The sequence below is a fragment of the Panthera pardus genome, unplaced genomic scaffold (assembly GCF_024362965.1).
Source record: "Panthera pardus isolate Hobbes unplaced genomic scaffold, ASM2436296v1 HiC_scaffold_23, whole genome shotgun sequence".
Lineage (NCBI taxonomy): Eukaryota > Metazoa > Chordata > Mammalia > Carnivora > Felidae > Panthera > Panthera pardus.
In genome coordinates this window covers 3,599,392-3,622,358 of record NW_026526799.1, presented here as the reverse complement: position 1 = coordinate 3,622,358, position 22,967 = coordinate 3,599,392, and the positions used below count along the sequence as shown (strand labels likewise).

The window sequence follows — 22,967 nt, the reverse complement described above, 5'->3', positions numbered from 1 at the left end:
ACATGGATGAATCTTGAGGACATTACACTAAGTGAAACAGCCAGTATTTGAATAGTAAATACTAGAAGGCAAACACTGTATGATTCTACTTATTATATGGGGTACCTAAGAGTAGTTAAATTTAGACAAAGAAAGGGGAAGGGTGGTCGCCAGGGGGTGGGGGAGAGGGAAGAGGGGAGCTGTTGATGGATACACAGTTTTAGTTTTACAAGATAAAAGAGTTTTGGAGATGAATGGTGGTGCCATTTGCACAAAATGGTGACTATTCTTCGCATGATTGTTATGTGGTATTTGTTGTTGTTTCAACCACACACAAAACGCAATGAGGTAATTATGACAAAGCAAGTGGGTTTTGATGGACCCCCAAAACTCTGGGGTCAGTCAGGGAGGTCTCCCCAGAAGAAGTGGCATTTAAGCCAAGACTTGAGGGATGCGAAGTTAACCATGAAAAGGGGTGGAGGGGACAGGCTGAAGAAGGCTCTAGACTGTGACCAGGTGAAGCAGGCCTTATCAAATCCTGTGTGGGTTACTACCATCAACTGGCTTCCTGTTTTCAGTCTCTTTCCACGTACACGTGGATACCAGATTAATTTTCTAGAACACTACCTGGATCATGGCACCCTGCCACCTTCCTGGCTAATCCTTCCAGAACGTTTCCTTTTTGCCTGCTGTATACCGCCCCTGCCTGGCCCTGCAGGCCTTCTTCTCCTGGCCCCACCCTGACCGTTCGGCCTCCCTCTTCCATCGCCGCCTTCCACACGCGAACCCTACACCAGCCACGTCCCTTGGCCACGGCTCCGTGGACGCACCTCTGCTTATGGCATTTCTCCTGCCAGGAATACCCTCCCTCCCTGCCCCCCCCCCCCCCCGCAATGTCCTGGTCCCTTTTGTTCCTTCAAGCACCCCCTCAGCTCCCTTTCTGGATTCTGTAACATGTTATTTCAGTGTTTGCTTTCTTATCTTTTAACTCTGCCCCTCCGTCCCGTGAATGGAGCCTTACTCACGCGTGGGTCCCTAGTGCTGAGCGCCATGTCCTGGAGACTGACCACACTTCTCAGTGCCTAACCGTCATCCTGAGAGTGAGTCCTTACTCGGGGGCTGTGGCCCGCCCAGGGAGCTGCGGGACCCCAGGCTGCTCTGCACCAGGGGGCCACCTGCTTCCCTCGGGCCCCAAGCCGGGCTCCCGCACACTTTCATCTGTGCCTGGCATTTTGGGCATCTCCCCAGCAGGCCCTCCAGATGCTTCCCGGGGTGATCTGCCCAACAGCACGGCCCTCCCAGGCGGGCGATTCTACCCAGGGAGAAGCGAGGGCAGGAGCCAGCACAGAGGCACATTTTCGCCAAGGCCAGAGGGCACCCTCTGGGGCTGGTGTGGCGGCCAGGGGCACCGGGGGAGGCGGGGGCGGCCCTCCTGTCCTCAGAAGCCACGCCAGTGGTTCAACTAGGGAGAAATGCCGCTTCCCGCAAACTGCAGATTTGCACGGTTTGCACAGTGCACCACGCGGCCAGCCGCGGCTGCGGGCGGCAGGGGAGAAGCGGGCCGGGGGAGGAGGCGCGGGGGTTGGGAAATCCACCTGGACGCCATCAGTCTTGCCAGAGTAAACAATGCTGACAGGAGTGCTTGCCGGCAGCCTGGTACAGGTTAGGGGGGGGTCACGGAAGCGGCCTGGTGACCCGCCTGCCTTAAGGTGGAGACGCTCTGGAATCTGTCACAAAGGACAGAGCTGAAAGCTAACGCCTGGTGGAATGATCCCGTTTCCTGGCATTCCGCACAACCTGGGAGTGCACACTCTCAACATGTCTTAAATGTAAATCTGAGCTGGGATCAAATACACACATTGGAAGCCAAACAAACAGAAAGATCCACCCCCAGCGACCTCCGAGCGGGATCCACAGCCTAGTGGCACTAGCAATAAAAAAAAATATATATGTACATGTATTTTTAAAAGCTGTTTCTCGGTTTTTCTTGAAGCTCGAGGGTCTAGAAAGAATTGCTGGAGTTATAAGGAGAATCTACCACCTAATTTTCTAGAACTCTCCAACACAACGGCAGAGCCTAACCCGATCGAGCAAAGGTCTTTTGTTAACATCCTAGAATACGGGAGGTGGAAATCACTTGTTCCTCTTCCTCAGAGCCGAACCCTGCAAACACCCCCTTCTTAGTGCAAATGTGAAAGTGACAGCAGCGACACGTTTGGGATACTCAGGGGGAGAGAAACTGAGTAAAGGGGTTTGGGTAGCTCATAAGCGATTTTGAATCAGAAGTACCAGCATTATCCCTCCCTTCAGCCGACAGGCACCGAGGGCCTGTTAGGTGCCTCAACTGTGTCAGAGTGGGTGTGTGTGGGGGGGCATCCAGACCCTGCAGGTCATGGCCAAGGTCCTTTAGCTGAAATGACACACAAATGGTTTCTTCTGAAGAAACCCTGTAAGATGTCTGGCTAATCTGTCTTGTGACCTTGGGCGAGTCACTTTACCAGCCCGGGTCTTGTTTCTTCACCTATAAAACACAGATAGTAAAACCATGGTGCCTTCGGGGTATTCCTGGCACTAATGAAGGCTCATAAAGTGCTTTGAGATCCTTAGGATGAAAGTCTCTTCAGAACAGTAAAGCCTGATTATTACGCTTCGAACATGACATTCCCATGAAATCCCTGGTCAGGCTCGCAGCCCGCCTCTCAGTGAAGATTTAATAGCAGAGACTTGTCGTAAGTTCGTAAAGGACAGAGACCTCCATTACGGATACAAAATATGCCGCAGCGAACTAGTATATTAAGGGCTATTATCATGAATAATTAAGGCCAGGTTCTACTTACAGATTAATGAACCAAGTCTGTGTTGTGATGTAGTGGGTTTTCATTGTGGCTTCCTCAACCAGCTCATGTCATGAAACTTACTTATTCTCAGCGGATCGTCCAAGGTTGCACGGATTAGCAGGTTTATCCCACAATATAGGCTGGCAAAGTAAACTTCTGAAGGATACTTACATGCCCACTGTAAGAAATAAACCCAATTAGAGGTCTCTTAGTGCAGATGAAGAAGGTTCATTAATGATAATGAAGGGCTGACCTACCCCGGGCCCCTAAGTTTGTAATTAATCTTGTACAGACCTTGCAGCTTGACTATATTGAAGAATATCAAAGTCATGTACGTTACTCTAGGCTAACACACACGCACGTGGAAAGGAGAACTCAGGCTCCTGTGCACTTTGGACAAGGTAATGTTACGTCTGATGACGCATTCACTTGAGAAGGTAGAGCCTTATTAATTACATCAAATAAAAGCCTTTAGATAACTCTCGGAGCTTGAATATAAAAATCCGTAATTTCTGGGGCGCCTGGGTGGCTCAGTCGGTTAAGCACCCGACTTCAGCTCAGGTCATGATCTCGCTGTTCGCGGGTTTGAGCCCCGCGTCGGGCTCTGTGCTGACAGCTCGGAGCCTGGAGCCTGCTGCGGATTCTGGGTCTCCCTCTCTCTCTGCCCCTCCCCTGCTCGCACTCTGTCTCTCTCTCAAAAAATAAATAAATACTTTAAAAAGTCCATAATTTCTGAATTCAACAGCATTAAGGAAGGGATGTCCAGGGTAAGGGGTAGAGTGTGGATTTTAAACGACCTGGCAAAGAGGAATTATGGACAGTAATGTGAATGTACTGATTAGTGGCATGACGTAGGCTAGAACTGTCCCAAGACGAGTTAAAACAAATACTTAAAGTATTAGTGTTTATATCATGTGCTCCTTTTCTCTGATTGCCATCTTCTCCTGTGATTTGTAAAATCATGCTGCTATTGGAATTAGCCAGCGGAAAGTAATTAGCAACATCAGTGTGCCTGTGACTGCACACAGTGAGAGAGAAAACGAGATTACTTTCTGCTGGAGATAAGGCTCACTTTTAGAATTCTGGAATGTTATTTGAGAAGGAAAGGAGCTGGGTCACAGGAGAGGATGTTACAGCAGGGAGCTCTGTCTTTGCAGCTGGGGGACTCACCTGCAGCCCACCTGGATGGGCCCAACACTGAAACACATAGTTGATGCCATTCGGAACCATTAGGTTTCTAGATAAGCAGGGTAAACTAACTTTCAAGGGAATCTGGAATTCTTTTCCTGACTCAAAGCCGAGTTTTCCAAAAATGCTGGGCAGTGGTATGCCTTTGTGCCTTTGCTCGGCAAGGACCTCCACCCACTCCCCTCCTCCTCTGCCGGGGAGACTCCTACTCGTCCTTCCAGATGCAGGTCTAAATATCTCTTGCTCTGCCCAAGCCTTCCTTGGTGTTTGCAGATAGAAGTATACGCGTCCCTCTTGCTGCTGTCTCATACTCCGCTTACGCGTACGTCTTCTTCGCGCAACTATCCTATTGCAAGGACTTCAGCGCTGAATTCCCCCTCGAGGCCTGAGCCTTCAAGCGCCGGGGCCACCTCTTAATCACCTTTGTTGTGGATCTAGCAACAGCAGTGACAAGACAGCGTGCCTGGTGCCTAATACGAGTCCACTGATTCTAAATGCCAATGTTTACAAACCAACATGGCACAGGCTGACCCAATCAGAGTAAATTCTGGCTGTCATCAGTTGTTAGGGCTGTTCTGGAATACCGCCCTCCACAGACTGCATAGCAGACACTGGATGGTTATCAAAATAAGTTCAGCTGCAGCCAGAGTTACAAAGCAGGGCTTTTACAGCACCAGGGCTGGGTGTCACCATTCTCCCACCTGTGATGGGAGAGCAATGCCTTCTCCACAGTGTTGTTATCAATCCGAGATGAGAAATCAAAGGAGAAAGTGCTTCGTGCCTAATACGGACTGATTGGTTCCGAATGTGTCTGTGCTTAAGTCGCCAAGTATTCAGTCGCTCTAGAAGAGTGGCCCTAAATTCATCATTTCGAAAGAGATCGTTATCTTCCTAGTTGTGAGGGATCCTTTGGGGAGTCTGGCCTGGATCCCTTTCAGAGAAGGTCAGATTCAAGGGTCTGGGTGAGGTCGGTGGTTCTATGACCAGGAGGCCCAGCCCTAGGTAAAGGAGACCAGTCAATCTGGGGATAAGCAGTGCCTGGTGGAAAATGCCCTGGGTCAGAGCTCTCCAGCCACTCTGCTTCCCCAAGAGTGGCGGTTCTCAAATTTTGCTGCACATTAGAATCACCTGGGAAGTATTAGAAACTGCCCTCCAGGCTGTTCTCCAGGTAAATTAAATCAGAATCTCTAGGGGGGTGGGGGGTGGGGGGGTGGGACCCAAATACGGGTATTTTCCAAAGCCCGCTTGCATTATTCCAACGGGCAGCCAAGGTTGAGAACTGGAGTCCAGGGCATCATGGCCACAGAGGCCTGGCAGGCCAGGTGACAAGCCTGTGTAAGACAATTGGGAGCAGTGAGGACCGCGGTAAACTGGAAAGCACACGTCCTGTTTGCAGATTTTCCACTTTTAGAAAACAAGCACGCCACTGAAGCCAACGAAACACAGCTGTGGGCCGGGTTTGGCCCATGGGATACGGGTTTGCAAACCCCACCTGTGCTAACATTGCCTGCGAGGCCGCGGAAGGTTCTCAGAATATGTCAAAGCCGGGCCTCAGGAAGCCATCGGCTGTGTACTTCCCAAGGATTTCCCCTACGTTCCCCTCTCTTTTTCCCCAAGCGGTGTCTCCCCAGATGCTATTGTTAATTGGCTTTTATTTATTTTACCTGCGTTTACATTTCAGGCGCCTAGAAAACGTATTTTTAAATGCCGCCGCAGCGCATGCCTGTGGAGGTTCAATTCCATCCTGGCAGAAAACGGATTCCCTCTGATTCCTGCTGACACAGCTCTAGCGGGTCAGCCAGTCCCGGTTCCTCTGTTTCAAGGGGGAGGAAGCAGATCAGGCCGGCAGGCTGTTCCTTCAGTAGAACAGTCAGGTGTCTGCAGGACGGGGCTCCTTTTCAGGACCAGCCTGGCCACGTGGGGCATTTCTCTTCTGGAAGAGAACGGGATTGGGCCACACTCGCAGGAGCGCGTTGACATTTTTATTTCAAAGCCCTCGGTCCAAGCTCCACTGGGTTCCTTTACGTTCTCCGGGTTCAGAAGTCGTTGACTAAACTGGGTGTGGCCTGGACAAGGCTGAACGAGTCCTATCACGTCTTCCTCCCAGCTCATCCCCACCCGTTATTAGTAAGTACTTCCCTTACTACGCCGAGGCCCTGATGGCGGCCAGCCTCGGTGGGGTGGCTGGGACACAGCCCTTCCCAGGAGGTTCGGCCCTTCTGCACATCGGCAGGTTCCATGCCTTCAGCAGGTCTCCGTAGACGCCACAGAGCGAACGGACCGCGCTAGCTTCCCGTGTGGAATGTCCGAATCTCCTTCCAGAACCGTCCCCGCTTTGCACGGAGTTGCCATCCCTCTGTCAGCTCTGCCGTTTAACGCCTTTCACAAATGAACTCGCTCAGGTCAAGGACTGTAAAGAAAAACAAACGTCACTTTACCGTAATGATAATTGCATAAGAATAAACCAGCACACGCAGAACAAATGAATGAACGACGGCCTCACCCTAGCCCGTATTTATTGCAGACCCGTAGCGGACAGGTTTCACGGGGAAAGAGGAAGACAGCGTGTGATTCTCTTCTGCGTGTCACTGAGCAGTTTTGAGCCTCTGCTCTGTGTCCGTCCCTCTGTTAGAACTGGGGGGACAGAGACGAACTAGGAAGCGCCTGCCCTCAGGTAGCTCCCCACAGAGTGGGGTGATCTAAGCGCACCAGCCAGCGAGCCCAGTGCTCTAACAAAGGGGTGTACAGAAGTTCCTCCAGAAGGAAGTGACTAACTCTGCCTTGGGGCACAGGGAATGTCTTGCAGAAGCTGGGACATCAGGGCTGGGTCTCAGAGGCACGCCCTTTCCCAGCATGAGCCTGACTCCAAGTTGGGGACAATGTCTGCCCTCGAGGGAAAGTCGAAGTTGGGCCCCGTGCCTGGTTCCCCAGCTCCCATGTCCCAGATGCCTTCGCAGGGGCGGACAGTCCCTTTAAAGGCCAGTCCCCTCCCCCTCTCCCATCACCCATTTCCCTCACCTACCCTCCTCACCCACCACTTGGGGGACAATGAACTCCAGTGAAGAGGGAGGGCATTGGGGGTTGATGACTCACAAATAAAATGGCAGAAAGCTGGGAATGAAAGCTGGTATGCAGTATGCCCAGGTGTGTGTGTTTGGGGGGGGCTGGTGGGAGAGACCCAGATTGGGGTCCTTTATCACTGAAATTGTTTGGAATTGTTGGTGCATGGAGATGATAAAAAATAGACAGACTTTGTGTCAACCATCCTTCAAAAACAGACAAATGAGCAGGTCTAGTTCTGTTATTGTTTTGAATTTCTCTAGAGACAACGTGCTCCCTTATTCCATGCACTTCAGGTGGACTCCTCCCATGCTCCCGGCCCCATTTGTCATGGAATAAAATAACTTCCTGAAAATTCAGAAAAAAAAAACTGAAAATTCAAGAGCACTGCCCACGCCTCGGGATTTCAAACAGGATCCGGCTCTTGATGTGCCCGGCATGTCACAGCCGGCAGGAGGGACCCGGGACGTGACTTACAAGTCCTGAACCCCCTGAGGACAAGGTGTTATGAGGACCCATCATGCCAACAGCCCAATGGTTGCCCCCCCCCCATCTTGAACCCATGGGGCAACGGGATTGGGGAGCAGGGAAGGACCTAGGGGGTCCAAGGAACCCTGCCTCTCCGGGATCCAGAGTGGGTGGATGTGCAACGATGCAAAATGTGTCTATGATTACTCTGATCCTCCCTGGAAGAGACATCAGAACCTCGTGGGGAGGTAAAGAAACTTTCCCAAATGACAGCAGCAAGAAGTTTGTTTGGACCCAGAAGTATAAACTTACTGTTTTTTTTTCAATATTAAAAAACATTTTTTAATGTTCATTTTTGAGAGAGAGAGAGAGACAGCGAGCGAGCAGGGGAGAGGCAGAGAGAGAGGGAGACACAACATCCGAAGCAGGCTCCAGGCTCTGAGCTGTCAGCGCGGAGCCCGATGTGGGGCTCGAACCCACCAACGGTGAGATCGAGGTCTGAGCCGAAGTCAGACGCTCACCCGACTGAGCACCCCTCCCCCCCCGGGGCCCCTGGATGTATAAAGCTATTGTTAAAAAGTCTTATAAAGACTCTACAGGCAGAATGTTTAGATTTGAACACTGTGAGCTTGGGCAAGTTACCTCATCTCTGGGTGCCTCAGGTTCTCATTCTAACATGGGGATAATAATAGTACCTAGAGCATTGGGTTGCTGGGAAGATTAAATGAATTAATACGTGGAAAACACTTGGCTCGGAACCTGGCAAGTAGGAAGTGTTGAACGACGGTAACCATTCTCGCTAGTGAAGGTGACACCCGCTAAGGTGTTCAAGTCTGATGTCCTTACCTTCCCAGTGATCTGGGGTCTCTGACTTCTCTCCCACAGGAAACATTTAGGGAAATAAAGATTTCTCCAAGAACACAGGATACTCTTCAGGAAGCACCGTCTCCCTGAAGTTAGCAAGTGGCCTCAAGAGCAGAGCACCTCTGGTTACCAGAATCCTGTACTATCGTGGTAGGAATCCGGCAGAAAGAGAGGGGCCCCTAAGGCATCTCTGCCTCATCCTTCAGTGGACGCATCGCCCCTGGTTTCCATTTCCTGTCCATCGGAGTGTCATCGGAGAGAATAGAGTGTCCCCCTCAATTGTACGTTACATTGCTTTCAAAAGTGAAAATTGTTTCCTTATTACACGAGCGCTGCAAAGCGCTTGCAGAAAAAAACAGCTTGAAAGAAAAAAAAACCCCATCTATGCTCCTCACCTAGACACCTTCTGGAACGCCAGGTGTATGACTTTCTGGGTCTTCTACATCACATACACAGCGTAAAAAAAAAAAACAAAAAAAAAAACCCAAAACGTTGGCTCAGTATATATATAATTTTGTAACCTGTATTTTCCATTTGAGAGTATATCATGCGCATTTTTCCATGGCAGTAAATATTAATTCTACAACAACATTTTTTAATGGCTGAAGAGCATTTCATGTAACAGTCTTTCGATACAACTCTTACTGTTTCACGCACAGCTCCTTTCTGATTTTGAAATCTTTTGTTTTTTAATGTTTATGCATTTTTTGAGAGAGAAAGAGAAACAGAGCGTGAGCAGGGGAGGGACAGAGAGAGAGGGAGACACAGAATCTGAAGTAGGGTCCAGGCTCTTAGCTGTCAGCACAGAGCCTGACATGGGGCTCGAACTCACAAACAGTGAGATCGTGACCTGAGCCAAATTTGGACGCTTAGCCGACTGAGCCACCCAGGTGCCCCTGGTTATATTTTAAAACTGAGATCTAGACCATATAATTCACCATTTTAAAATGCAGAATTCAGTTGGGTTTTAGTATCTTTATAAGGTCACGTGACTATCACTGCTGTCTAATTTTTAATTTTTTTTTTAACCTTTATTTATTTTTGAGACAGAGAGAGACAGAGCATGAAGGGGGGAGGGTCAGAGAGAGGGAGACACAGAATCCGAAACAGGCTCCAGGCTCTGAGCTGTCAGCACAGAGCCCGACGCGGGGCTCAAACTCACGGACCGTGAGATCATGACCCGAGCCGAAGTTGGCTGCTCAACCGACTGAGCCACCCAGGCGCCCCATCCGCTGTCTAATTTCTAAACGTTTTCATCACCACCCCGCGATAGAAACGCTGTACCCATTACTCTGCTTTCCTCCTTCTCCCAACCCTCGAAAACCGTGAATCTGCTTTTCGTCTCTGTGGATTTGCCTGTCTGTGGATATTTCGTAGAAATGAAACCATACGCTATGTGGCCTTTTGTGTCTGACTCCTTTCATTCAGCGTCATGTTCCCAAGGTTCATCTGTGTGCTAGGATGAATCAGTATTTTGTTCCTTTTTTATAGTTTTCATCGTACAGATATGCATTTTCTTCATCCATTCATCAGTTATTGTAATTTTATAACACGTTTTCTAGTACCTCAGTGGTTCTTATAGTCCTCAGGCACTCAGCATCACCTGGGAACTTGTTCAAAATGCCAATTTTCAGGTCTCACCCAGACCCACTGGAATTATAGCCCCTTGGGGGTGGGGCTTAGCAAACTGTTTTAGCAAGTTTTTCACGTGATTCTGACGCCTACCTGTTTGAGAACCACCAGCATACCTTATTACACTTCTTAAACACTTTCTTGGCTTTTCTGGGTGTATTAATTGCTCTGGCCAAAGTCACTAGCGTTTTGGAACATATATCCAGGTTCAACTTTCATAAGCTGTTAAAGTTCCAAAATCTTTCATCCATGCTTCTTTCATTGTTAGGGTCAATAGTTACCTGATACTTAAATTTTCCTCTCCTCTGTTTCTCTTGTTTCTAAATCCAGTCTGGGGTATTAGATCCAGATTATTATATATTTTTTCGAAATGTAGATTGTCTTCAAGAAAAAGATGTTCATCTTTGTATTCGATTGTGTGTTACTTAGAAGATCATCTGTTTTAGCTGGTGTTGGGGGCCCACTGTAATTTCTCTGTTCTTGGGCTCTTTCTTTGATACTCTGAGTTGCTATCGAGCACAAAAACTACAATTCCCAGAATGCACTGCGACCAGGGTTCTTATGTCTCCATTGCCTCACTTGTGGAGACCACATCTCAGGAGAGCCAGTATGTGTCACCCATTTGCCTGCCTTCTCTGTGTAGAGAAAGTTATACTGGGTGGGGTGGGGTGGGGCAGGCATAGTGCCCAAAAGGCAGAAGGCTAGTGGCCTGGTTTTCTGGCAATGATAAGGGAGCTACAGATATCATTCTTTCTTTTCTTCTTCTGTTGGTCTCTGTTTTGAGACCCGAAACAAGATCATTCCATGAACTAAAAACAACAGTACGTTTATAACATTTTTGCTCTGTCCACCTTACTGTTTTGTATCAGTTTCTCCAAGATTCTGTCTGTTTCTTGGAGCAAGGGTGTCTTCGTTTTCAGCAATGAGAATTAAAAAAGATACACTTCCCTATGTTTTCATGGGCACGTTGAGAGAGATTGGTTGGATATGGCGGCCACACGCTTGTTTGAAATAGGGCAGCACATTCACCTCAGAGCCTGTGTCTCAGGTTCGCTTTGGTTTAAAAAAAAAAAAATCACATTTGGACTGAAAGGGAAAGAGATAGTACTACATGAAAAGAAGTCTTTGGACTCCCAGAATTCTATTGGTGAGAAGCAAGCAAAATTATGCAGCTGCAAACACCGGTCACCTTTCATGGAAAAGGAAGAAAAACTCAGATGTGGAAATGAGAGCCATGAGAATCACTCCTGAGCAGATATGGAGCTGAATCCTAGACAAGGAACTTCCAACATTTGCCCAGCTGGATTTCAGGACTGCTACCAGCCAGTGGCTTTGGTGTACCTCCTGGTTTCTTACCCCCTTTTGAACAGGTGCATCTATGGTGGTTACTCTGTGCCTGTCCTGTCATCATATGTTTGGGGGGGGGGTGGTTTGGTGCAGATAACATGTATCTTTAGTTCATAGTGAGGGGAAGTGTATGTAAGGAGCTGCACTCAAAGAACTCTGCCCAAGGAGCTTCAGCTGCCTCTGAACTTGATTCAGATAATGAGATTCTGGGCTTTGAGCTGATGTTCAAATGGGTGAGAATTCTGGTGGCCTTGGAAGGGGATGACTGACTTTTTACATATGGGAAGGATGTAAATAATTTGTGGTTTGGAGGGGGACTCTGATGGTTTTAAAGATATATCCACAAGAGGATATACTGTGATACTTCTCCTTCAAGAGGTGGACTTTAATTCCCCTCCCCTTGAGTGTGGGCTGGACTTAATGACTTGTTTCTGATGAACAGATATGGTAGGAAAGATGATGTGGGACTTCTGAGACTAAGTGATAAGAAACACTGAGGCTGTTCCTTCTGCTCCTTCTCACCGGCTCTGGAGGACGCCAGCCGCCATACTGTGAGGACACTCAAGCAGTCCACTGGAGAGATTCACATGGTGAGGAACTTAGGCCTCCTTCCCACAGGCATAAGTCATACTGGACGTGAATCCTACAGACTTAGGTAAGCCTTCAGGTGACGGCAGCCCCTGCCAACAGCTTGCTGCAACCTCCTGAGAGAATCTGAGTAGGACTGCCTGGCTAAATTGTTCCTCGACTTCTGACCTACAGAGGCTCGGAGATAATAAATGTCTGCTCTTTAAAACCACTAAGGTTTTTTTTTGGGGGGGGGGGCGGTAATTTGTTACACAGCAATAGATAACTAACACACTACACTGTAGCAGAGCTTGAATCCTGATACCTTTTGATTCTTGACATGGAAAGAAGGATCCAGGCCAAGAGCTCTCCAGGGACAGTACATGTAGCAGAGAAAGGTACCCGTGTCATAGGCATAAAACTCAATAAATCTCTGTACAAACTGAAAACCTGTGCAATCAGCACCTAACTCAAGAAGCGGTTTATTGTCCGCACCCTGGAGCCACATCTCATGTCCCCTTCCAGTCCTTATGCTCCCAAGGAAAGTTACTATCTTGACCTCTAACAGCAAAGACAAGTGTTGCCTGTTACTGTACCTAATATACATGAAATTATATATATTTTTTGTCTGACTCCTTTTACTCAACATCGTGTTAATGAGATATGCCCAAATCGTTGTCTATAGTTGTGGATTGCTCATTATAATTGCCCTGTAGTATTCTATTGTGTGAAATCCTACAGTGTATTATCCATTCTGTTTGTGATGGGCATCTGGATGGTTTCCAGCCTTTGGCTATTATAAATAGTCCAACTATGAACATGTAAAGATAGGTTTTATGATGGCTATGTCTAAAGATTGACAAGTAGATAGGCAGATGACTTTCCATATCTTAATTTTTGGATACGCAAAAGAGGAAACTGAAGGTTGTCATAATCGGAATCCGTGTTCCCAAAAGCTAGTTTGAATTACTTCTGAATCACAAAAGGGTTTCCATTGGGACCGTTCATTCCTGCACATTCACGCTGCCTACCGTGTGCAAAACTCTTGATAATGCTGTATGTCAATGATACCTTAAAAAAAGAGCTCTTGGGGGAGAGCCTGGTCCTACTCTCCAGGAGTTTTCTACGTGGCACAGATTAAGGGGATTGGGCAAGGAGCCACGTGGCTGCAGGGCAGGGCAGAACTCCGTAAAAGCCACAGAGATACTTTAATGAAGGGAGTCAGGGAGATTAAGGGGGGCTTCTTGGAGTGTGGGTCTTGGATAATAGACATAATTAGATACTCAGAGTTGGGGATGGGGTGGATGAAAGGACATTTCAGGGGGAGGAAACGGGAGGAGAAGAGTCACAGAAGTTGACATTATTTATAGATCACCCACCTCATTAAAAATGATTTGAAGAATCTCAAGGGTGGGAAACATATCTTCATTCCAGTGCCCGCCTCCCCCCTCCGCTCCCCCCCTCCGCTTCTCCGTCGTTAAAATGCACGCAAGCCATTTTGTTTCCTCCTGTAAAGAAACCTTAAATCAGATGCAGCTTCCTTTTGAACCAAAGCTTACTTTATCAGAGATGGGTAGGTCTGAAAGATGCCAAGTTCATCCGTTCATCCACTGAACATCGCTTGCGTGTCTGAGTCACGGTCCCCGGCCACCGGGGGTGCAGGTGGGTAAGGGATGGCTCCGACAAAGCAATCCCCAGCCACGCAGTGGCTGTAAAATAACTAAGCAGCAAATTCCTGGCCAGGCCTTGCCACAGGGAGCTCACTGAAATGGATGATGATATCTGCACGGTGGGGGAGACATTCTTCCCTTCACCGAAAAAAAACAAAAAAAACAAACCCACAAAAAAACAACCGAACCCTCTTGGCTGCAGTGGCGGTCAGAGAGGCAGACCGCTGAATGGAACGAGCTTCTGGACAAGGTGTGCATGGCACAAAGACAAGGCACTGCCAGAGCTGTGCAGGGGCGTCCGCACTGTGTGTGCAGAACTCACGGCGTGTGCCATTGCCAGCGGGGGAGGGCTACCCGGAGCCACGTGAATTGTGTTCACGACGATGTGCTTCCTGCGCGAGCTCTGAGCGGCCGTGGGTGCAGAGACCCAGCCATCGCCATTGATACGGGAACAACAACCAGGAAGGGGGGACCTCCCCGTCTAATCTGTGTTGAAGACGGCACAGGACGTGGAAAAGGACACCGGGCTGACGTAAGTCCCAGACGAGGACCAAAGAAGGGGTTCAAACAGTGTGTGAGAGGCCTTTCCACACAGAGCCGAGGGCCTCAGCGTGCAGAAGCGGACGCGGACGTCGGAGCCCCGATGTGGTAGGGCATCGCGTTACAGTAACACACGCACGCACACACCTGGCGATGGTTCCGGAAGCTGTGCATGGCGCATTTTATACGATAAATTCAATTCTCAGTAACGTGAGGTGCCTGGATGAGACCAGCCCAAGACGCAAAAAGACCAAACACAGTATAATTCTCCATACTGTCTTTAAAGTCCTGAAAAAAAGCCTTCTCGGTATATTTCCGGACAAGGTGGACTGCACCCCAGCGACTAGAGTCCATCGTGCGGAAGGGCTTGGCCGCACGGGCTGCTCCGGCCAGACAGTGAGGGTCCCATGATTCGGGTGTTCTCCCTGGGGAATGTCTTCTAGTTCCGCCTCAAGACCGGCTCTCAAAACACCGTTGAGTCCGTGCAAAGTCGTTGTGCTGGCAATCGGCATAAACTAGACAGCGAACTTGGCCACCAAGAGGGAAAAGTCCACCCTCCTCACGTGGAAAGCACTCTATCGCCCTCCTACCTGGGGTTTCCAAAGTTATCCGCCGAGCCCCACCTCGCCCAAGCCCTGTGAGCCAGGGAGCGGTGACCCATCAGACGTGCCCTCGGCTCGGAGCGCTCTCGGAAGGAACCTCTTCTCGGGGGGCTGTTGAAGGGCCTCCTGTCATCGGCGTGGCCAAACGCCGAGGGGGGCCCTTGGGGGAGCGTGAGGGAATGCAACTCCTCACGCTAGAGTTAGAGAAGCTAAGGGAGGCGCTCGTTCAAGAACCCACATTCCCAGTGGGCCTCCCCCACCCCCCACCCCTGCTCTAAGCAAAACAGCTGTGCGTTTAGGCTTTCTTATAATCGGCCCGCATGGTGCAGATGGGGAGCAGAGGGCAGAGATGCTGCGGCCTGTCCAGGTCCCGCTGACGGTCAGTGTCGTACCCAGGCAGAAACAGCCCTTGTTCTGGACTCCTTCTCCAAGATCCTTGATCCTTCCATTAGCACCTCCGCTGTCTTGCGCCCAGAGCCCCCTTCTCCTGCTTCCCCCCCAAACCTAACTGAAAACCCCTCCAAGCGGTTGCCCTCAAATCTAAAAATAAAACCCTCCAGGAAAGCTGTGTCTGTGTTGCCGAGGCCGGTCCACCCCAGGTCAGGTCCTCGTGGCTGTGGCTGCTTCTGGCAGAGGACGACGGGTCAGGCGAATGGACACGTCCACCCCGCCTAATGACAACGGCTGCTGAACTGAGATACGGGGTTCTGGAATACTCAGAAGGGCTTAATCCTCTCTCCTGCGGCCTTTTCTCCTGGTATTTCCTGAGGACAGTTTGAGTCCTGCAGCGACTTGCTTTGGGTCTGACTAAGCGTTTTCTCTGGAGAGGAGCAAGCTACAACGAGGGCCTCATTCCTGGACGGGAGCAAGGCCCAGGAGAGGCCCAGCGAGGAAGAGAGCCGGGGCTCTGGGCCTGCGGCCTGGCTGTCCTTCGCAGAGGGGAGAACGTGTGTAGCGTGTGGCTTTACATTCGCAAGGGCAGGAGCTTAGCTGCAAGATCCCCTTGGTTTTTTCTGAAACGAGAGCAAACCGCGAATTCTCCCCCAGGGCCAAAGACAAAGTTTTCCTCCGGGAGCACTTCCTGCTCCATCGTGGAACATCGGGTCCAGGAGGAACCCTGTGTGCGGTGACACACGGGCGGCACAAAAATCCTTTGATCTGAGCCTCGACTCGGCCCTCCCGGGCACCTTTGTGGCAATTTACAAAACTGCTGTCGTTTGCGTGTGCTGAGATGTTTGTTAAGCGGCAAGACCCCGAAAAGAAAAGGGTCCTTTTCACTACTCCGTGGTGACAGAGAGACCGGAACAGGGGGGACCTTCACGGGGGGGCTGGTGACAGGGAGGGGTACAAGGGAACCTTCTGGAGAGCTGGGAAGGTCCTAAACCCTCGGCCTCCGTGGTGGCACTGGGGGGCACGTGCATGCGTGAAAATTAAAAAGTCACCACGGTGTATGCTTCAGATCTGTGCTTTTGGTCGGGGTAAGTTATGCCTCAACGCAAAAGAGAAAGTCAACTTTTAAACGCCGTCTTCATTGCTTGGATACGCCGGTAGTTTGGGGAGGGGACTTTTATGTCCAAAAGCTAAAACATGCGTAACTGCCATATTTCAAGCCATCCCTGGGCTCCCTCCTACGATACCTTCTGTGCCCAAGCTCTTGCCTCATAAAACATGACCGACTTCCAAGGGTCAAAGATGATTTTTCCCCATCTGTCACTCTTGTCCGTGGCGAATGTGGACATGTCACTTGGAATGTAGCACAGAGGCCCTGACGAGATTGGAAAAGCATGTGGAGATAAAAACCATCCTGGGATGAATCCAGACGCTTCCTGCCACTCTCCAGATGTCACGGAGCTGGGAGCCACCCTCCCGGGGGGGAAGTGATTCAGCCCGCCCCGGCCAGATGTGTAGGAAGCCGCCTCGGCCCCGCATGCTAACACTGTCCTGATTGTGCAGAGCATATGTGTTCGGCCAAGGGTGAAAAAATGCAGGCAGGGGCACACGCCAGGAGTCTTTCGAGCACGGCCCACCAGTCAGCCTACAGCGCGAGGCCCCGATCCGTCCAGTCAGCAGATGTGTGTCACCGGGACGCAGGCTGAGGCTGGTCAGACGGTAACAGAGCTCAGTGACCTCATGCACACACTCAGCCCTTCCTGAGAACCTCACGCTGCACTTGTCATGCCGTGGGACGCGTGTCAGCTTGATTCCGAGGCTGCCTGCCACATCCACGCTCGAACGGCACCGAGTGGCAGAAACGCCCTTTCCTGCACCCAGCAGCGTGCCGGGGACTTCCACCGGCGGGCGGACGGGACCAGCACCCCCGGGTGCCCCAGCGCGGACTGCTAACTCCGGGTCACTTTGAGCCATCTCGAATGCAGCCGCATGCAGGCTGTTTGGGGGAAAAAAGTCCCATCGCCAGGTTCTCTCTCCCTCCTGGTCTGGCCGGGGGCCCAGGCTGTCTGCGACACTCCTGCCCTGGTCCCCCTGCAAGCCTTCAGGGCTCCCACCGGCCCGGCCCGTCTACAGCCCGCCCTGAATGTGGAGTTTCTCCAAATGTTCTACACTCACTGGGAAAGCCTTTGCAAGAGCCCTGTCTGCTCTCACGAAAGAGGGTTAAACGTGTGTGCACTCTCGCACAGGCACACGTGTGCATACACACACACACACACACACACACACACACACACACATTCCTCGGGAAGAAACAGGGAACCACATACGATGTCACTCAGAAAGAGGTGGACAAAGGGCAAGGCCAGAGACACTCTGGACGAAGCCAGAAGGCCTCGTCAGGAAAGCCTCTGTGTGCCCACAACCCCTCAGTTGGCCAGCAGCGGGGGATACTGTTCCGAAACAGAAGTCACGGTATGTAGTCCTCGTGGGCGAATATGGCTGGGCAGATGTAGAAACATTTCTCAACGCCTGTTCCCACCAACTGCTTAGAAACCAGGTCTTGGAGAGATCTGCACCCGCCCCCCCACGGCTTTCACCCGCAGACCTCCCAGCCTCTGAGGAATTCACGGCCGGCACAGAAGGACTCTGTTCCCGGGGCATCCATAGTCCTCGTGGGCTGTCATTTTTGGCAAAGGCACACACCTGTTCTCTTTCCACCCAGACACCAGGAAAGCCAAAAGGACTTCAATCATCACGTCAGCTCATCCAAAAACTATTGCCTTCCTGTCCACACAAAGATCTCCCTTTACAATCATGGCTCTGGTTGCTGAAAAGCTGACCCTCAGGACGGCAAGGCCAGAGGGCCCCCCTCGTCCACAGCACACCCCCTTCCTGCAGGGAAGTGTACCCTTCGGGACTGTGCAGGCCGACCTATCTGCCAGGCCCCGTTTCAGTTCCAGGCACCGAAAGCGGTTGCTGAAAAGCTGACGGAACATCACGCCTGTGGGGTGGATCCCCTCCCCTCGCAGAGAGAATTCTCCGGGAAAAGCAATGGTCGTGATAATACATACCTGTGGCTCATCACCAGTCATTTACTTGGCTTTAGAATTTGTTTTTGTGCTTACGCTGGAATACGGGTCTGCCCGAGGCTGTGGGAATTCACAGCACTTTAGATAAACTCCGTGTCCTTCCCCTTAAAGACCTGGCTCAGGCAGAAGCAGACTGGGCCAGTCTGCTGTGCTGCCTCCCCGCTCAGAACCAGACATCACGACGACCTCCCGAGGCCATCTTTGCTGCCATCGTGTTCCAGGAGGTGACAAACCTTCCCTGTCCCGCCACCTGCCTCTGTGCTCCCAGGTCACCGCCTCCCTCTGACATCTAGTCTCCTAAAAAGCTTCTCACGTAATGGCAGGGACTTAAGCGGGCCACCCTGGGCATTTCTGCTTATTTGCTGAACACGGTTTAGATGGCTCATTGCCTTTAGGGAAAAGGACTAGAGAGGCGAATAGCGAGCAGGAAATTATGGGGGAGAAGAATATCGTGTCTAGAATGTGAGCGTCCCGAGGGCAGGGGGTTTTTTCTGTGGCCGCTTCTCCAGCACCTAAAACAGCACTAGCAACATCACAGAGAGTCAACAGACATCTGTCAAGCCAATGAGAAGGATCAAGGACTTCCCATCTCTAGAAATTCTGTGACATTGTTTTCTTCAAAACCACGAGCAAATGAGCCCCGGGAAAACTCCAGACAAAAATCCCCTCAAAGCATTAACTCCTGATTTTCTGGGGAAATGGTAAAGCAGCTCTACTCGGGTTTACTTGCGCCATTCAGCACACATTTCTCACCCCCAGTCCCGTGCCAAGGACGGGGCCCAGAGGTGTGGGGCTGGAGCCCTAGGAAGGCCGGCAGCCCCCCTCCCCACCCCTCCCCGCCCCCGCCCTGCACCGGCCGACAGACGGGGCCTGGTGATCCCGCACCACACGGTGTGCTGAGTGCTTCTCAGTGCTGGAGACGGGCTCTGGCAGCCAGGGAGGGAGTGACTAACTTCTCACTCTGCCCGGGGGCCTTGGGGAAGGCTGGGACTTGAAGCCTCAACAGGAGTTCACATGCCTGGCAAGGGGCAGAGAGAGAGGGAAGGAGTCCAAATTCTCATCTTGGACCATGGTTCCATCAGATTACACATTTACCAGAGTCGCTGACAAGGAGCCAAACGGACAAGCAAAGGTTGGCTCTTCTCTCCTCTTCTCGCTTCTCCGGAGAGGGATGCTAATAATGAACAACGGTGGCCCAGAGGCAGGTGAGGGTGAGGAAGACACGGGGAGAACGGGCCGCCTGGACAGCCAGCCCCTCGGAGTCACTGGGCCCCGGCCGTGTGTGAGGTTCGCCACGCAGACGGGGGTCCGAGAGCCACATGGCTTCCCCATCAGGCTGGGCCCTCGGAGGTCCCCGCCATGCCTTGCACCTGCCTGGCACCTTGCAGAGAGCCGGCCGCCGGGGGGGGGGGGGGGCTGCTGCATCGGGACGACGGACAACAGGACAGACAGGCAGTCCCGAGACAAAGGGCGCTCTCAGGAGAGTGAGTGCTGCTGAAAACCTGCTGCCCGTTAATTGCCGGGGAGTGAAGGATGCCAAGGTATCTTAATTCAAATCTTACCTCACCGTCCCAGGGACCTTTTGTTGCTGTAAGTAAGGATGGTCCTCGGTTCCAAGAAGAAAATTAAAGGCTGCTCCCGAGATGAGCACAGTCATTTGGATGAAAGAAAACACACAGTTGCATTTAGAGATCAGATCTCAACAAGACGGGGCACCACCTCCCGCCCAGGGAGGACCGGGCCACAGGAGGCAAAACTGGAACTCATGCGAGAATCCTTTGCCCCTATTACAGCACCTCTCGCCGGGGATCTTGACACACATTTCAGGCGCTAATTAGTTCTTGTGGCTATTGCCACGGGTGCATATTACACATGCCCATTTTCCTGATGGGAAAACTGACAAGGACATGGACGGGAGAGACGTTCTTGGAAGGAAACCATCCTACGTCTGCTTAACCGGGTTTGCCCAGGGAGAGCTGTGGCCTTGTCGCTTTGGCCTGGGGGCACTGTTTGCTGCCGAGCTCAGAGGCTCTGCCCTCCTGGGTCTGGTGCCACCATCTGTCCCCGAATTGGGAATAAAAATGGCAAAGGCTTATTCTGGAAGCCGAATGCTCACGGGAGTGCTGCCTGCGAAGAATAATGCCGTGGCGAAGGGCATGACCTCCGGAGCCAGCTTCCGTGGGTTTTTCTTTTTCTTCTTCTCCTCCTTTTTCTTTTTCCTAGCTTCCGTGGTTTTAAACTCAGGCTCTGGCACTTACCAGCTACGTGACGTTGCTAAGTTTCTCCAGTAAGAAACCAGGCCCAGGTTTCCTCAGCTGGAACACAGCCTTGATGGCAATAATAATTCTTTTCTCACAGGATCCATGAGCCTTCACGGAGTATTTGTGGAGGTTTTGAAACCATACCTGAGCCACAGAAAAAGTTAAGCATTGGGTTGACACGTATGGAGTCACCGACATCTTGAGCACAAGAGCCCCAGCTCCAAGCCACGGCTCATTCTAATTTAATAACAGAGAAAGGGTTTTATTTAAGTATCATTTACAAAACAATTAGATTTCTCGTATTTTCATATCTCATTGGTATTCTATTAGTTATTGCTAATTTATTACTGTATTTATAATATTGGTTTGTAGTATGCTTTTTAAAATGTTTTTTGTTCACTCACTTATTCAAATACACTTTAAACTAAAAAAAATTTTTTTTAATGTCTATTTACTTTTTGAGAGAGAGAGAGAGAGAGAGAGAGAGAGAGAGTGGGCGAGGGGCAGAGAGAGAGGGAGTCACAGAATCCGAAGCAGGCTCCAGGCTCTGAGCTGTCAGCACAGACCCCGATGCGGGGCTCGAACTCACAGACCGCGAGATCATGATGTGAGCCGAAGTAGGACGCTCAACCGGCTGAGCCACCCAGGCTCCCCCAAATATACTTCAAAAGCAATGTGCAATACCCCCCTTTTATTTTATATTCATAATAATGCATCACAGGACGGTATTGGGTATCATGTGCCTGAATTGGTAAGCCAAGCTGCAGGTAGGAAATGAAGGGATCAAGGTGCCTGCATTCTAGGTTAGAGAACCATGGCCTGGGGTTGCTGGGGGAAACACTGTGGCAGGAAGTGTGAGCATCACCCCCACTTCCCCAGCCGCAACCCCCCAACAATGCCTATAGAGACCGCCAGGCCAGGTGTGCCCGGGGAGCAGGGAATGGAGAAACTTCTGTCTTTGAAGCGGGGGAAGGAGGCTCGGGGAAGCCTCTGTCACACTGGTGGGGTGGGGGTTCGGTGCACTCCTGGCTCACGCAGGGACCAATGGGCGCCCTGACCCAGCCTGTCACCGCGGTGCCCGGGGTGTGTAGGAGCAACGCTGGGGGCAGCTGCGTGTTGGGAGCCGTGGGTGGAGACCGGGGGTGGGACCCACCCCCCCCATCTGTTGGCCCCTGATCTGAGTTTCCATCCCAGCTGGAACATGAGATTGATTCTACATGCGCCCACGGGTCTAAGAGTTGGCCTGCTGAGGGTATGTGTGTTTGGGAGCCCGTGACCACACTGAGGGGAGCATCAGATCTGCACCAGGATGCTGTGAGCTGGCCAGGAAGATACAGGCCCAAAATCTAAAGGGACCATCGATGGGGGGCTGCCCGGAAGGGAGGCCTCCTCTGGGGCCTCCTGAAGGCACCACCGGCCAGCATCAAGGCCATGTAGAGTACAGTATTGCTGGGTGGGAATGACGTCCCCCTTGCTGGGCCAAGGGAGACGATAGCTGTCTTCCACTTCTTCCTCTAGGCCCCAACACCGGCTTTGTCGTGGAAAGCCAGAATGAGAACGAAGGAGGATGAGAGAGATCACCAGAACAGCCAGCAGACACAACCACCGGCCCTGCAGAAGGAGAGGAACTCTGGGCTGGGTATAATAATAGCCAAACTTACACAATGTTTCTTTTGCGAGCTTGGCACTCTTCTTTGAGAGCTTTAATTGTAGCGACTCACTTACCCCTGGCAGTACCCCTTCCTGAGAGGCAGGTACCATCATCATCCCCATTTAACAGATGAGGAAACTAGGGGGCACAGAGAGGTGAAGTAACTTGCCCAAGGCGCTCAGCTCGTTAAGTGCAGAGTTGGATTCAACCCTGGCAGCTGGCTCCAGACTCTGTAGTTTTTCACTGAACAACACTGAATCTTAAAAAATAAATAAGACCGTTGGAAGCAATCACAACCAAAAAAAGAGGATGAACCAAAAACAGCCAAGAAGTTATAGACCTGGAATGACATACCATCATGGCTGCTACTCCCCAACAGGAAAGGAGGGTTTGACAGAACATGCCTAATGGCGAGCTTTAGATAAATAAAACAATTCCTTGTTTACTCACCCCCGTGAGTTGAGATTCCCTGATAAACTGCCTTCCCACAGCCTTCTCTGTTCCTTCCTGCAGGCCTGTGAGGCAGGCACTGCCAGTATTCTCACTTTACAGACAGGGAGACCAAGGTTCAGAGGGGTTAAATGCTCCCAGGGTCACCCAGCTACAAGGTGGGTGTTTGAAACTAGTTCTTACTGGCTTTAGAACCTGAGCTCTGGGGAGCCTGGGTGGCTCAGTCGGTTGAGTGTCTGCCTGTTAATTTTGGCTCAGGTCACGATCCCAGGGTCATGAAATGGAGCCCGGCGTCAAGCCCTGCACTGACCATGGAGCCTGCCTGGGATTCTCTCTCTCTCTGCCCCTCTCCCTGGCTCGTCTGCTCTCTCT

General features: G+C 51.1%; 1 protein-coding gene across 6 annotated transcripts in view; it reads right to left on the bottom strand.

Annotated features, from left to right (window-relative positions):
* The window catches only part of BNC1 (basonuclin 1), a 73,618-nt gene extending 51,201 nt beyond the window's left edge, over positions 1–22,417 (bottom strand). For 2 of the 6 annotated variants that reach the window (XM_019460404.2, XM_019460405.2), the window contains exon 1: positions 2,817–3,348. The gene's annotated coding sequence lies outside the window, so the exon portion shown is untranslated. Of the gene's footprint in view, positions 1–2,816; positions 3,349–4,172; positions 6,415–8,378; positions 8,523–19,795; positions 20,639–22,219 lie in introns of those variants that run through there. The other 4 variants (XM_053888623.1, XM_053888622.1, XM_053888624.1 and 1 more) reach the window with 4 other exon arrangements.
* Between the last annotated feature and the right edge of the window lie 550 nt (positions 22,418–22,967).